We start from the raw sequence: 14,330 nt of genomic DNA, 5'->3' as shown, positions 1-14,330 counted from the left end.
ATATTGATGAGATTAAACGGAAGTTTTTGCCGTTTCAAATAAAGAAGGAGAAGAGATAATCGTTTAAAGAAGAAGAATAAAACAACGAGTAGCTGATAAAAACAGTAATAAAGTCTACAAGTAGAGTAAGAGAGTATTATTTGTATTTTATAAAGGTTACAAGTAAAAGAGTGCTAACCATTACACACTAAAACGTTTATTGAGATATATTGAATAATAGAAAATAATAAGGACGGTATACACAACTCTAACCTCTTTACGATTAAACTATGCCCAACACAAACCAAACTATCCCCAAAACTTGCGCTTTCCTAACCAAGTAGTTTAACCTCAATCCTAACCTCCACATTTACCTTTTTACATTATTTGTTAAAAACGCAGTCCTCAAATTATTAGACTAATACATATTGGATACAAACGGCAACGTCTATTTGGACTACAAAAAAAAAACAAAAAAAACGACTTTCTTTCAAAAGAAAACTTAGTGAGAAATAACATAAACATTTGACCGGCAATCGTAGCTCAGCTTTAAAAATCGATTAGCTTAAAATCACAAAAGGCTGCCCCTTTTTCCTCCTGAGTTATGCTATTCCAATAAATCTTTTTTAAGGATTTTTGCATTAGACCAAACTAACAATAGGTATATAAATTCAAAACAATAACTTTACCTAAAACCCAATAATAGAGTTTTTTTTGGCACCTTGAACCATGCTCAAGGTGTTTAAATACAACTATTTACACAAAACCATACGCAAAACCTTCGTTTACCCAAGTATAGGATTTTTTTTGAATTCTTTTCATTCGTTTCATTTCATTCTTTTTCAATTCAATATCATTCGATTGAGACGATCCATATGTCGGTTAGTTATATTGACGACTTTAGTCAACTGAATTATTTTGTAAAAAGCAAAACTTTGTTTTACAGTAATTTAACTTTAATTCCATTTAGTCCCAAGTGACTGTATGGTTTTTATTTCTTATTGATTTTTTTTTTAATCTTAGTTAAAGATCCCCTTAAAGTTCTGGTTTTTAAATTTTTACTTCTAAAAGCATTTGATATGAGAGCTGCTAAACTTATTCGAAAAATTACAATCTCTTTTATGTCCAACTTTAGAACATTTACAAATCAGATTAATGCTTAGCATCAAAAACTCCTACGAAAAATATTTTTTGAGAAAAAGAAAGAGTTCATTATGGGAATTATTGAAAACAAAGTCGCAAGTGAAAGGTTAACTTTCACAAGTTTTATGCAGTTTTAGGACTTTGGCTTTAATTTTATTATTTAAAGAGGAAAAAAAGAATCTTTATTTTTAGTATGCTTATTTTTTTATGATAAAAAAATTCCTCAAACTGTTTTTCATTATTGTTGTTGAATAAATTCAACTGCAAAGTGCCAAATGGGTTTAATTTTTTTATGAACCTATAATGTTTATACTTTGTTACTAAGGACATGCGTTTGGTTAAAACGACCACAAATTTAACGAGAATAGCAAACGAGCTATTGCGATAAAATCGTTTGAAATGCGTCCGCTAAGTTTTGGACTTTGATCGCGATTGTTTTGAATCATACGATCAAAAATTTGTTAAGTTTGTTATAATTCGAGTTTAAGCAAACGAGCATTTTTAAGGAACTCTAACAAACTTAACGAACTTATGTGATTTTTCCAAAGATTTAGCGAGGTTTAGTAAGCTATTGCGGAACTTTCCGAATTTTAACGAACTTCTTTGCTTTTATTCTTGTGAATCTTTCATATCTTGTTTTTATTTTTTCTCAAACCTGATTTACATAAAACTTTTTCAGAACCATGAGTGTTAATCAGTTATTACTAAGACAACACTTACCTTTAACTATGATTGTAGACTTTCTAGAAGTAGTTAGCTATAATTACTAGTAAAACTATTACTGCCATTGTTAATTATTGCTAACTTTGTTTTAATAACTAGTAAAAACTAGTAATTACAACAAAGTTTGCAGATTAACAATTTAAACTGTTATATATTTATTTTTACGGTTTTTTCGGGAAAGAGCATCAACTTTTAGATTTTAACAACTTTTGAAAAAACGAAAAATTAAGCTCCAGTCAAAAATATTTAGTTTACAAATTTCTGTTGGAAAAACTTTTCTGATGACTGCTAAACACGCAACAAGCTTGAAATTTGTTCTTGTGGAGCTTTTTAATGAAGTTTGAAGACGATTCTAATGCTGCTCAAATGCAGCTACAACTCAATCGCAAGCAACAGGTCCAGCAACAAATCCTCGTCCGGTTGGTTCTGGAAATCAACCAGACCAACAACTGGCCCAACTGGCTCGGCTCTACGCCAATCTTTGTTGAAGTTCATAAACACTTCACGTCGCTACCATTCAAGTAAATTCTTATGAGAAACTTAAAACTTTCTACCGAATTAAATCTTCTTCATGATACCAAGCTTTCTAATTTAAGTTTATGAATACTAATTTGACTAAAAACAAATAGATTTCATTTGAAACACTTATTTTAGTTAAATAAATTTTAGATTGTTACTGCTCGTTCGAAATTTTTTAAAAGTTTGTTAAAAATTCGTTAAAGTTCGTTAGCGCGCTAACGATCGCGATCGGAATCGGAATCAATCGAAAAAAATTTTGATGTCAAAAGTGTCCGTTCGCGATTGTTTGGAATAAAATTTCTGAAACAAAATATATGATCGGGATCGTTCGAAATAAAAAAAGTAGCAGGCGCAGAACCTTACTTGTTCCAAATACGTACGTGTATGAACCTCTGTTATATATCAGAAAACTTTTGTTTTGATGTTTTTGCTTGTTAACTTGAAATGAAATATTTCTCATTTGGTAATCAAGTGCGTGAATCGACGATGAGCCACGTGTTTTCTAAAACTATATATTAAACTGTTAAATTATTAGCTGTTTGTTAAAGGTTGGGCTCGATGCTTACAGTTTAAATCATTTGTTCAAAATAGGATCGGCATAACACAAAAAAAAAGACAAAACAATTTTCTAGTTCACACAATAGCTTTTTAAAACTTAATTCAGCAGATTATTTGATTTAAGTAATTTCCGGCGGAACATTTAAAAAAAAAAACACTCCATCATTTTTTCGAGCTTAACACCAAACCGTTTTTCACCAGAAAAGGTATTGAATAAAAAAACGATGTCGCCGAAAATTTTTTTCACAAAGCCTGTTTTTTTTGCATGCCAACACACAGCATGGGCTCGAACTTAAGGATATAAATTAGAAGTTAAACTCTCTTAAAAAGTCAACACATATTGCAGGTTTAACTAAGAAAATCGATTCAGTTAACCTATTTAAAAATATTTTAATATTACCCGACAAAGGTTCAGCAAGATAAGAAAAGGTTTTTATAGCTGTTACGCGCCAAATACATTTTAAACTAAACCAATTGCACTCAAAATTACATCGTATAAGTCAATTGCGACAATAGAGAAAGAAAAAAATTTCATTTTAAGTTTGGTTTAAACTTCAGCTGTAAATAAAATATAAACTCTCTTATGTCTTTAAAAAGTCAAATTTATGGTAAGTTTGTAAGTGCATCTCCCGTCTAAGTGAAATAAAGCCAAAACGTGATTAGATTGTACAAAATTAAAAACGAAAAATAAATGAACAAGAAACAGCAACAAAAAAACCCAACACCTCAAATGAAGTTGATCTATAAAAAATAATCTGACCTCTGGTAAAACATCAATAAATACAATTATTTACATCTAGCCTAAAATATACTGAACATTTGCGGCAGCATTAAACAACGCAAGAGCGGAAATTTCTCCTTCACTGGTATACACACTACTAGAACCATCACCCCAGTAAGCTTTTATGACACCTTCCTTGTTAATCGAGTTTATAAGTGCATATTCAGCGTTATCAAAAATAAATTTTGCAATTTTTCTACGTTTAGATAAATCCGTTTCAATTTTAGCATATTTAGCCAAATAATGGATGTAAATACCGTTGAACACTCTTCTGTCTTGGTTATCAATATATCCGTATCCGTTCATAATGTTGTTTGTGCTTAATCTTGACATGCTAGACGAAGCTAAGGACCAAGCTTGATCAAGATAACTTTTATCCTTGGTAATTTTGTATAGATTGGCAAGTCCAGCCAAAATAACTCCTTGATTATAGCTCCAAGGTGTTTGTTGATTATTTTGGCAATTGGAAGTCAAACCATCATTAATCAGATTTAAAGAATTAATCATTCCAGAGTTAAGAAACCATTGCCATACTTTTTTTGCCATATCCAAATAACGATTATCATTGGTTGCAAAATAAAACTCGGTATTTATGTAAAGAAGCAATTCGTTAGTAATTGCGTTTTTGTATGTTCTCGCTTCGTCCCACCAAGCCCCTCCTCCGCATTTTGTATCGTCCCAGTAAGGTAAAACCTTAGATTGATATTTACTCAGAGCACTATCAAAATATCTGATATCAAAGCTTCTTGCGTTTAGACAAGCAATAACATACCATTCCCAGTCATCAGTACCTGATAGTCCACTAATTAAAGGAAGATCTAGTACGTCTTGCTTAACAATGCTTAGTAAATCATTTGCACCACTGGAATCAGCAACTCTGCTGTTTGAGCCTGTTTGTTTAATGAGATCTACTAGGAGATCTGCAGCTACGCATGATATCCACGTCGCAGTTAATGCCCATGGCTTAACATAGTGGTGGATCCATGTAACATCGTAGTACTTGTTTGATAATACTTGACTCGCCATCATGGCATGACCAGCGTGATATGGAAATCGAGTTAACGAAGTCTTTTCAGAGAAAGGTGCAAGTAACATGGGAGCAATGCGATTGTTTTTTGTATGTATCATAAATGCTACTGGTAGAGTTGGAGTTATTACCGCATTTTTGTCAGCGTAGGCAATTTTTAACCCTGGTTCTTTCGGAAAATAAAAGTTATTGTTATCCAGATTTTGTATCCATAGGCCACCCGTGCCATCGACCTTTACACTATAGATGGATGGTGCAACTCGATTGCTTTTCTTAACGAATCTAAAACCCTTCCAAACTCTGTTAGGTGGCACAAATATAGGTGAAGTATCAACATATAAATCTCCCAAAGGGCCAAAATATTGATTATTCCATTGATCGTTGTAAACATCATTCAAATTTGTTTTATCTGGCCTTGCACATGTAATAATAGGTGCTAGTCTGTTTTTTTTCTGTCTGAATGTAATACCAAACACTATTTTATCAGACGAACAAATGACTTCGTTAGTGTCAACATAAATGTTACGAAGATCTCCGAAATATTGTTGATTCATATTAGTATCAACGTACCACCATTGTTGTTCGATTTGGGCATTCGCGCTTAACGAAAGCAGAACAGTTACAAATATGTTCAATATAGCATTCATTGTTGCCTTAACTGCACAGACTGAACATAAAAGACAATTTAAAATTTGAACGCCAATTTAAAGAGTTTTTTTCTTTTGATTACACATTAGTGCCCAGATCTAGCTGGTACCCAGATCAAAAAACCTGCTTTTCGAGTTCATTGTTAGATAAATAGATCAATTATAAAGATTAAAATGCTCGATAAAGATTAAAATGCTCGATCATTGTTAGATAAATAGATCAATTATAAAGATTAAAATGCTCGAAATCTCAATAGGTTTTACGTCAAATGTTTAATCTCTTTAAAAACTTGAAAAAAAAATTTTAACTTATTCTTTGGGGTCGCTTTTTAACTTTTTTAATTTTTTTAAAAGTATTTACCTAAATTCATTTATTTAAATCTTTAATATAAAAGAAAACATTTTCATGTGAAAATGAATTTCTTTTAAAATCCATTTGTTTTTACATATGAAGATGAATTTTTTTACTTAAATGTGTTATTTTTTTATGTTTGTTACTTGTGAAAATTAATTTTCTTAAGCCACTTTGTTTTTTTTACGTATCTAGGTAACATGTAAGATCCTGAAGCATTTTTCTTTTGTTTTAAACAACTTTTCAAAATGATTTTACTTTTTACATATAGATGTCAGTTTCCTTATTGAATTTCATAAAATTTAACATGCATTGAAAACTAATTTACTTTTTTTACATCTAAGTAACTAAAAGCAATCTCTATTTGCATAATTGTAGAGTAAAAATGAAGAAAAAAGATTTTGAGCCGAAGTGTTTAACAATAAAACCATTGAATTTCATTTGCAATGAATTAAAAAATTCGGACAGACTGATTTAGAGATTACGTTTCGGTATTCGTTACGTCGAGTTTCAATAATATATTAGATTAAGTTATAAGATATAATTTATATCAAAGGCATGATATTAAGAATTCAAGCCATTTGCAATGAAGTTAAAATACAAATCCGAAGCCATTTTTTTTTGAGAGTGAATTTAGCAAATTGGTATAAGATTTCACATAAATTCGAGTAACTGCCTATTAAAGTCAGTGCAAATTATGCCAAACATGAAGTTATGTCATAATTGATGTTCCGGGAATGAATTCCCTTTACGTAACATATTTTGTAATGAATTGAATTAATTAAAGATGCTTATATAGACTAAGTATAATTTTTATACAGATAGCTAACTTTTTTTAAAATTTAAACGAAAACGAAAGAAGATGAAAGACTAATTTTAATTTATCTTAATACAGTTTTTTTTTATCACCTATTTATATACGTTACTTTTATTTTTCAATTCTTTATTTGAATGATAATTGAATTTTACCAAAAGTATTAATGTTAAAAGCCGGAGACCAAATCTATGTCTATAGCTTATAGAAGCATTGTGCGGCGTTGTAAGGGTCTTACGGTGTTATCAGTCCAAGACTGGTTCAAAGAGCAGCATATTGAGATCTTATCATGGTACGCTAGACTTCAAGACCTGAATCCAATTAAGAGCATTTAGTCATGTATGGGTACCAAAATGATAACAATCAAGATAAGATGAGATGTCAAGATGTCCGTGGAACATCTTAATCAAAAGTGGGAGAGAATTCGGTGCGAAATTCCGAAAGAAATCTATAAGATGTTAATAAGATCAGTGCGAAAACACGTTAGAACCTGTTATGTTGTAAAAAGTGGCTACTTTTTTTTAGGCATTCGTTTTTTAATATGTAACTTTTTGTTGATTAATTATAATCCGAATTTTGTTTTTAGTTATTTTTAGGCAATTGCGTTAGAGAAGTTATTTTAAAGGCGTTATTAAAACATTTATGTGTAGTTTTCATAAAATATTTCAAAACACTTACAAAAGAACTCAGGAAGTTGGGAACAACAGTATAAACCTTTTCAAAAACTTCCTTAATGTATCAATAGATGATTTAATATCAAGGAGATAATTCGCTGAGCTCACCTAAGCACAAGAGAATCTTTCAATAGTTTGGTCCATCATAGCCATCTCCTTTACTCTCTGGCTACTGTTTTACCCTAGTTTTTTTCTTTTACTAGTGAGTAAATTTAAGTAAACATCTTTGTCTTAAAAATTTGTTCTTACCTGAGTTACTTTACCACATCAAAGTTAATTTTACCTGAGAACCTTTATACTCAAACAAATACAGATTAGGAGGCGTTAAAATATCAACTAACGGTTACTCCCTTGTACTTCGCATTCAATCGCTGATAGTGTAACTTTGTTTTTCATTTCAACAAATCTTTGAATCAAATACAGTTTTCAGAAAACCTTAGCCACAATCTATAATCAGCCTGATGATTCAATTGAACAAAATAAAACTGTTCTTTGAAATCTTTACAAATTTGCTGTTTCCAACTTAAATCATACAGCATTAAAAATTTACATGCTTCAGTTCGTTCTTGTTTTAATGAATTGCATTTTTTAAGATCATATGACTAACTTTTGTGTTGAAGCTTGCTCTTTGATATAACTTGTCAAAGCAAATGGCTGGTTCCTAATAGTTTTAAATAGATTAAGTTCATTTTCAATCAACACCAAACTGAATGAAGTTATTGTAATTTAACACAAGAAAAAAATGTCAATAAGAAAGAAAATTATCATGCCTATATGATCCACATCATTCCTAATTTCTGGCACAATTCCGGTGGTACCGATCTCAAAGTATTGAATTATTAAAAACTTAATTTTTAACGATATTTAAAAAGGTGTGACAAAACTTTGTAAGAGCCAATAACGAGAGATAAATAATAAGTGATAAATAAATAAAAGTGATAAATAAATAAAAGCGATATATAAACATTAAAACTTCATCACTTTTAAGTAGTGTTGTTACGACTTTGAAATTGTTCGACTGTCGACTAAATCGATTAATGTGTTTTCCAAAGTCGACTAAAAGTCAATTTAGTCAAAATATTTGAATAAAAATTTTTATTATAGCCATATACTTTAATGTTGCTTGACAATTTATCTTTTAGATGCTATTAAACAAATAGAACATTAAGAGAGTAAACAAAAAAAACTAGGTGGTATACATTACTATTATAATAACGTATGCTGTTGTTTTATCAAGAGAATTTTCTTTGTTCAATTTTAATTCATCAAATTTATTAGATGAATTAAAATTGAATAAACAAAAGAAATAAAACGGAAATTACTATCAAAAAGTAAAGAAAAAAAACACGAGTTTATAACTTTTTTTTTACAACAATTAAAACAAAAAAACGGTCGCCTAGATAGGTGGGGGCAGATAGGGGTGGCTAAACATCTTTTGGGGTGGCTGATTTATAAAACTTTTTCGCGTTTTTTAACTGAGTAAAATAACACGTTACTTAACATTTTGTTTTAAAAAGCATCAACTGGTTACTATAATAAGAAAAAAAGGAAACATCAATGAAGTCCTGGTACATACAGTAAACTAAGAGTTATGTTTATGTAATACAACAAATTAGGTTCAATGTTCAGATTTTTTGTTTGAATTAAAAAAACTGCTATGAATGATATTCTTACGCATGACTCAATCTTTATAAATAATTTATATTTACAAGATAATCTACTTATTAAGATATCTCTTTACTAATTGATCAGCATCATAACAATATTAGAGATTGATAAAATTAAATCAAGTGAAAAAATAGAAATAAGGATTTTAGGATAATTACCCGACTAAATCGACTTTTAGTCGATTAGTAAGAGACTCAGTCGATTAAATCGACTATTCGAATTTTCAAAGTCGACTAATTTCAACTTTCTACTTGTCGACTTTTAGTCAGTTTAGTCAAAGTCGATAACAGTACTACTTTTAAGAGCAGAAATTTTTTTCAATGTTGAAAATTTAGAAATTAGTTCATCTTTTTTCTGCTTCTCTACATCTATTGTTCAAAGTGTTGGTCGTTAGAACCATGAAAACATGGTCGTGGTACTTGGTCGTTTGAAGGTCTGTTTTCTTTTTGATGTTAAACGTAGTTTTTAAATAATCAAAGGCAGATTTTTATTTTTATGGCTTTATTGTGTTTTTTTGAGCTTTTTTAGGTTCCATAGTTGAGTCCAGAAAATGACGTCTTCAAATTTTTTTTTTTGAGTGCTTCAAACTTCCCCCCAACTCAAAATTGTAATCTGAAACCTAATCTGAACAATATTGATTTCAATCAGAAAAGGAAGGGTTTTGCGGAAAAGGAGAGAAGTTAAGAGTTAGAGTAGGAGAAGGTCTGGAAAGAACTAAAAATGTGGGATTGTTATTATTGATTGTTAGTCTGGAAAGAACTAAAAAAAGGATTGTTATTATTGGATTTTAAAGAATATTGCACGAAAAAAAAAAGCACGCACGTTGTATAATTAAGTTAGAGTTCTACCATTATACAGAACCAGGGGGCATCCCCACACCTTTACAAATTCAATCATAAAAACCACTAACCCAGAACAAAAAAGTTCTATAGATTTTCTATAAAACTATTTTAACTCTATTGGAGTTCTATAAAAATAATTGAGTTCTATAAAATTTCTATTGACAATTTCTTAAAGTCTATAGAAATTTCAATAGACTTCAAAATATATTTTGAATTTCTATAGACTTCAAGAAATTGTCTATAGAAATTTTATAGAGCTCAATTATTTTTATAGAACTCCTATAGAAATGAAATGGTTTTATAGAAAATATATAGAGCTTTTTTGTCGTGGGCTTATAGTATATTGTCTGTAAAATTGATCTAATATTAGATCATAGAAATATTCTACAAAAGAACATGCGTCTTGAGAAAATAACGTCTATTGAACTTTACATTGTGGATTTATACATAAAAAATTGTTGTAACATATAATGTTACAATAAACTTTTTTATAAATCATATATCTATCTATCTATCTATCTATCTATCTATCTATCTATCTATCTATCTATCTATCTATCTATCTATCTATCTATCTATCTATCTATCTATCTATCTATATATATATATATATATATATATATATATATATATATATATATATATATATATATATATATATATATATATATATATATATTAAGGTGGGTCGAAATGTAAAAAATATTAAGTTGGAGATCCTGTACATGTCTAAAAAGTTGCTTTTTGATGTACTCGTTTGAAAAAACCTCACTTTTTATTTTATGGACAGTGTCTACAGGTCCCAACTCTGACTAGAAAGACTACATAAATACCCAATGTAAGTGTAATGTATTGTAATGTATTACAAATTAAAAATAATGTAAACTGTAACGAATCAATGTAAAACAGCAACAATACAAAGTTGTTTAACCTAACTGTTAATAAAATCTTTCTTGCTGTCTATTTTTGGTATCTCTAATCTGGATTTCTTACTCTGTAACATCATGCCATGACGGGACTTTCTCCCATAAACTTTACAGCTCGCAGCGCTAACGTCTTTAATTGTTCTCTCTACTGTCTGTGAATGACATGGAACATCGGGCAGTAGTATTGGATGTGTGTAAGTAAGTTGATCATTTGAAAGATGTGATAGCATCGGAGGAGATGTAACATTACTCTGGTCCCAGTCAATCATGTTAATGAACGATGTCGCAGCCAAATTTAATGTTATATCCTTCTTATCAAAGACGCGAACCGGTATGTTACTATTAGTCTGCTTCTCTCTTGCTCTTATTATTTGTTCGACTGAAAAATGACGGACTTCCATATCACTATCACTAACTGCAGCTAACAGAATGTTTTCAGCATTTGCAAAGTAGCAGTTATTTTCGAGAACAGGACGAACCACAGCCTGATCAAATGCATCAAGCTCCTGAAACAACTGAACTAAGTAAAAGAAGTTGTTAGCACCATTTTGGCAAGAAGAATTTGATTTGATTTTGAACCAAGAGGGTCCGTAAAATTTCAAAATGAAATGCGTTACTCTTCTGAGAGGTTCAGATGCCACCTCTCTAGACATGTAGAGACGCAAAATCCTGTTGGCTTTCGTCAACCACCGAGCATGACTTATATTTCCAGGTAAACTTTTCTCGAGGAAATCAATATCTGTAGAAGCCTGACGTCCACGCTGTACTGCTAGACATGCTTTCAAAAAGTACAGTTGGTCTGTGCTAAGATCCTTCTTGACAGCTTCATCACAATCAGTCACCTTACCAGTAATGGGCAAATAATTAATGACAGGCAATTCATTCGGATCATATTCTAGAGCTGAGCTAATTGTACCTGTCGATGTGGAAGGTCCTGTAGTTCGAGCAAAATCCACGCCTGCCAAAAACCTTCTAAATGGCAGCTCGTTACAGTGTAGAAGGCATACCAACCACTGTAATGGTCTACCTAAGTTCTCCTCCAATTTTCTTATGATTCCGTTGCTTTTACCTGTATTATTATTGGTGCCATCACACACAACACCTTGAATGCTTTCTACGGAGTTTGTCTCTATAATAACTGACATTAACTCCTTTGTTATATCAGCAGCTTTACTACTTTCAGGAACTACATGGTCGATGTATATGTTTCCTGGATACAAGACAATACTATAGTGTTCTTCTTTTTTACTTCTTCTACAACCAAAACTCTCAATTAAAGTAACGTCTTGTTTTCCATCAAAGCCTACACAGCACAATTCCTTATTGCTCTGCATATGTTCTTCAACCAGAGTATCTCTCCAGAAATTCCTTTGTCAACGTAGCTTTGAAGGATCAAGAATTGTTGCTGAAGACAACATACTGAGGTCTTTTAAAACAACATTAACAATAAGACATGTATCTCTGTTGCTAATTTTGCATCGATCAACTGCTTTACATAATTCCTTGTACTTGTTTCTGTTCTGCACTGATACTGTCTCTTCCTCTGATGTATAATTACTTTCAGATGTGTTACGCTCATCCTCATCAATATCTTCCTCAGTTTCATATTCAACCTCTTTTGACTGTGCTTCATCACACACTAATTTCATAAACTTGCATTTTTGTCTCTTTTCCAGTGTTGCTGTCGTTTCTTTGTCTACTCCACCAACTATCATATTTCTAACAGTTTTCTGGTCAACCCAGAAATCCCACTCTATCAATGGAATTTTATTTGGCAGTGGGCACGTGCATAAGTTCCTATCTCTAATGCCCGAATCAAAGCATTTGCAGGTACAAATGTCAAATAACTGCTTAAAAGAATTCAACTTCTCAGTGAACGTGTCTGATTTTCTTTTTGCATCTGAATACTTTTCAAGTGTATGTACTTTATCCATAAGTCTTATAATCCTAATGATTGTGCTATTCACTTCTATTGTGGGAATACTTGCTTTTGAATAAATACATTTCACTCTGTCTGCTAAAATTGAATATCTTTCTTGCAAGCTAATTTCTAATACTGTTTTCTGATTATAATAGAACGCCTTAATAACGTCTTCATATGATGGGATTTGATTTTCAGGAAGATCAACTAACTGTCCAAACAATGGATGCTTAGTTGCACTTCGTGTACACATAAATATAGATATTTAACATATTTGTCTAAAATAATAAAAAAAACTACAACAAGTTATGGTTACAATAAATAAAAGCTGTTAAAACAATTTTTCATAAGAATTTAGTCAATAAATATTCCAATATTTATACAGGCTATAATATGTTTAGCCCTCTCATAAATAGGCCTACATGTTAAACGAAGTGATATTTCTACAGTCTAAACTATAGCCTACTGTAGTATACATCTATATTAGCCTACTTGAATTTTACTATAGATCTATTATTGCAAAGAAGAAAATAAAATTACAAAATAATATATTAGATATTTTGCTTGTTTCTAAAAAATCCAGCAAATGGTTTGTTGCTAATGTTGGTGACGTCACATGTAAATAACGTTATAAAATTTATTCCATTTCTTTTTTAGCACTTGTAGTTAGGTGCTAAACCATTTGCCAACGCATTTTAGTCCATGATTTATAGTTGGTTCGTATTTAGACTGTACCAAGGAAATGGTTAAAATACATCAAATAAGGTAAGGCTTTAATCAAAAGTTGGGACCCCTAAACGTTTCATAAAAAATCTTTAAATATTATTTTCATACTGTACTGATGCCAAGACAACTTTTTATTCATGTACAGGAAAGATAAAAAAATTCGACCCACCCTAATATATATATATATATATATATATATATATATATATATATATATATATATATATATATATATATATATATATATATATATATATATATATATATATATATATATATATATATATATATATATATATATATATATATATATATATATATATATATAGGTAAAAAAAGGCTAATTTTATCTTTTTAAATAAATAATAGTATAGCTGAAGCATCCCAATATCTAGGAAATTTTCCTTTTCAATTTTAGTAGCTTATTTCTTTACAAAAGTAAGAAAACGTATAGAAAACAATACTTTTAGACCAACTTTATATTCTCTAAACTCAATCTGAAAAAGTTAAAAACTCATACAAAAACGTGAGTATTCGCCATTTTTTCAACACAATGACGAGTTTAAAAAGTGAAAGTAACTATTTGGAAATTAAACATGGTTTTCACCGCTTTTTAAATTTTTAAAATTAAAATGGTTCATCCGAATGCTAATCATTGCGGAAATTATGATACAACTACCAAGCAATAAAAACCAGGTTTATAACTAACAATTTTTTAAAATTCTTCATCAAAAAATGGCGAATTTTAACGTTTTCGTAAAAGTTTTTAACTTCTTCAGATTGAGTTTAGAGAACGTTAAATTGGTCTAAAAGTATTGTTTCCTATACGTTTTATTACTTTTAGACGACGATCTTTTATAATCTGTAATAAAAATAGGTGGGTGTATATAAAAATAATATAGCTGTATTGTATTTAAGGAGATTTTTAAAATAGTTAGTAAATCTTTGAAATGCATTTAAAAATAATTTATGCATCGTTGAAAAATTTTAAATGATTAATTAATTAGGAACTGCTCAACTTCTCACTACA

Source organism: Hydra viridissima, unplaced genomic scaffold (genome assembly GCF_058129835.1).
Source record: "Hydra viridissima isolate aposymbiotic clone 2 unplaced genomic scaffold, HvirCarnegie_v1 scaffold_1, whole genome shotgun sequence".
NCBI lineage: Eukaryota > Metazoa > Cnidaria > Hydrozoa > Anthoathecata > Hydridae > Hydra > Hydra viridissima.
The sequence above is the reverse complement of the archived record's forward strand: the minus strand, read 5'-3'. Positions refer to the sequence as shown.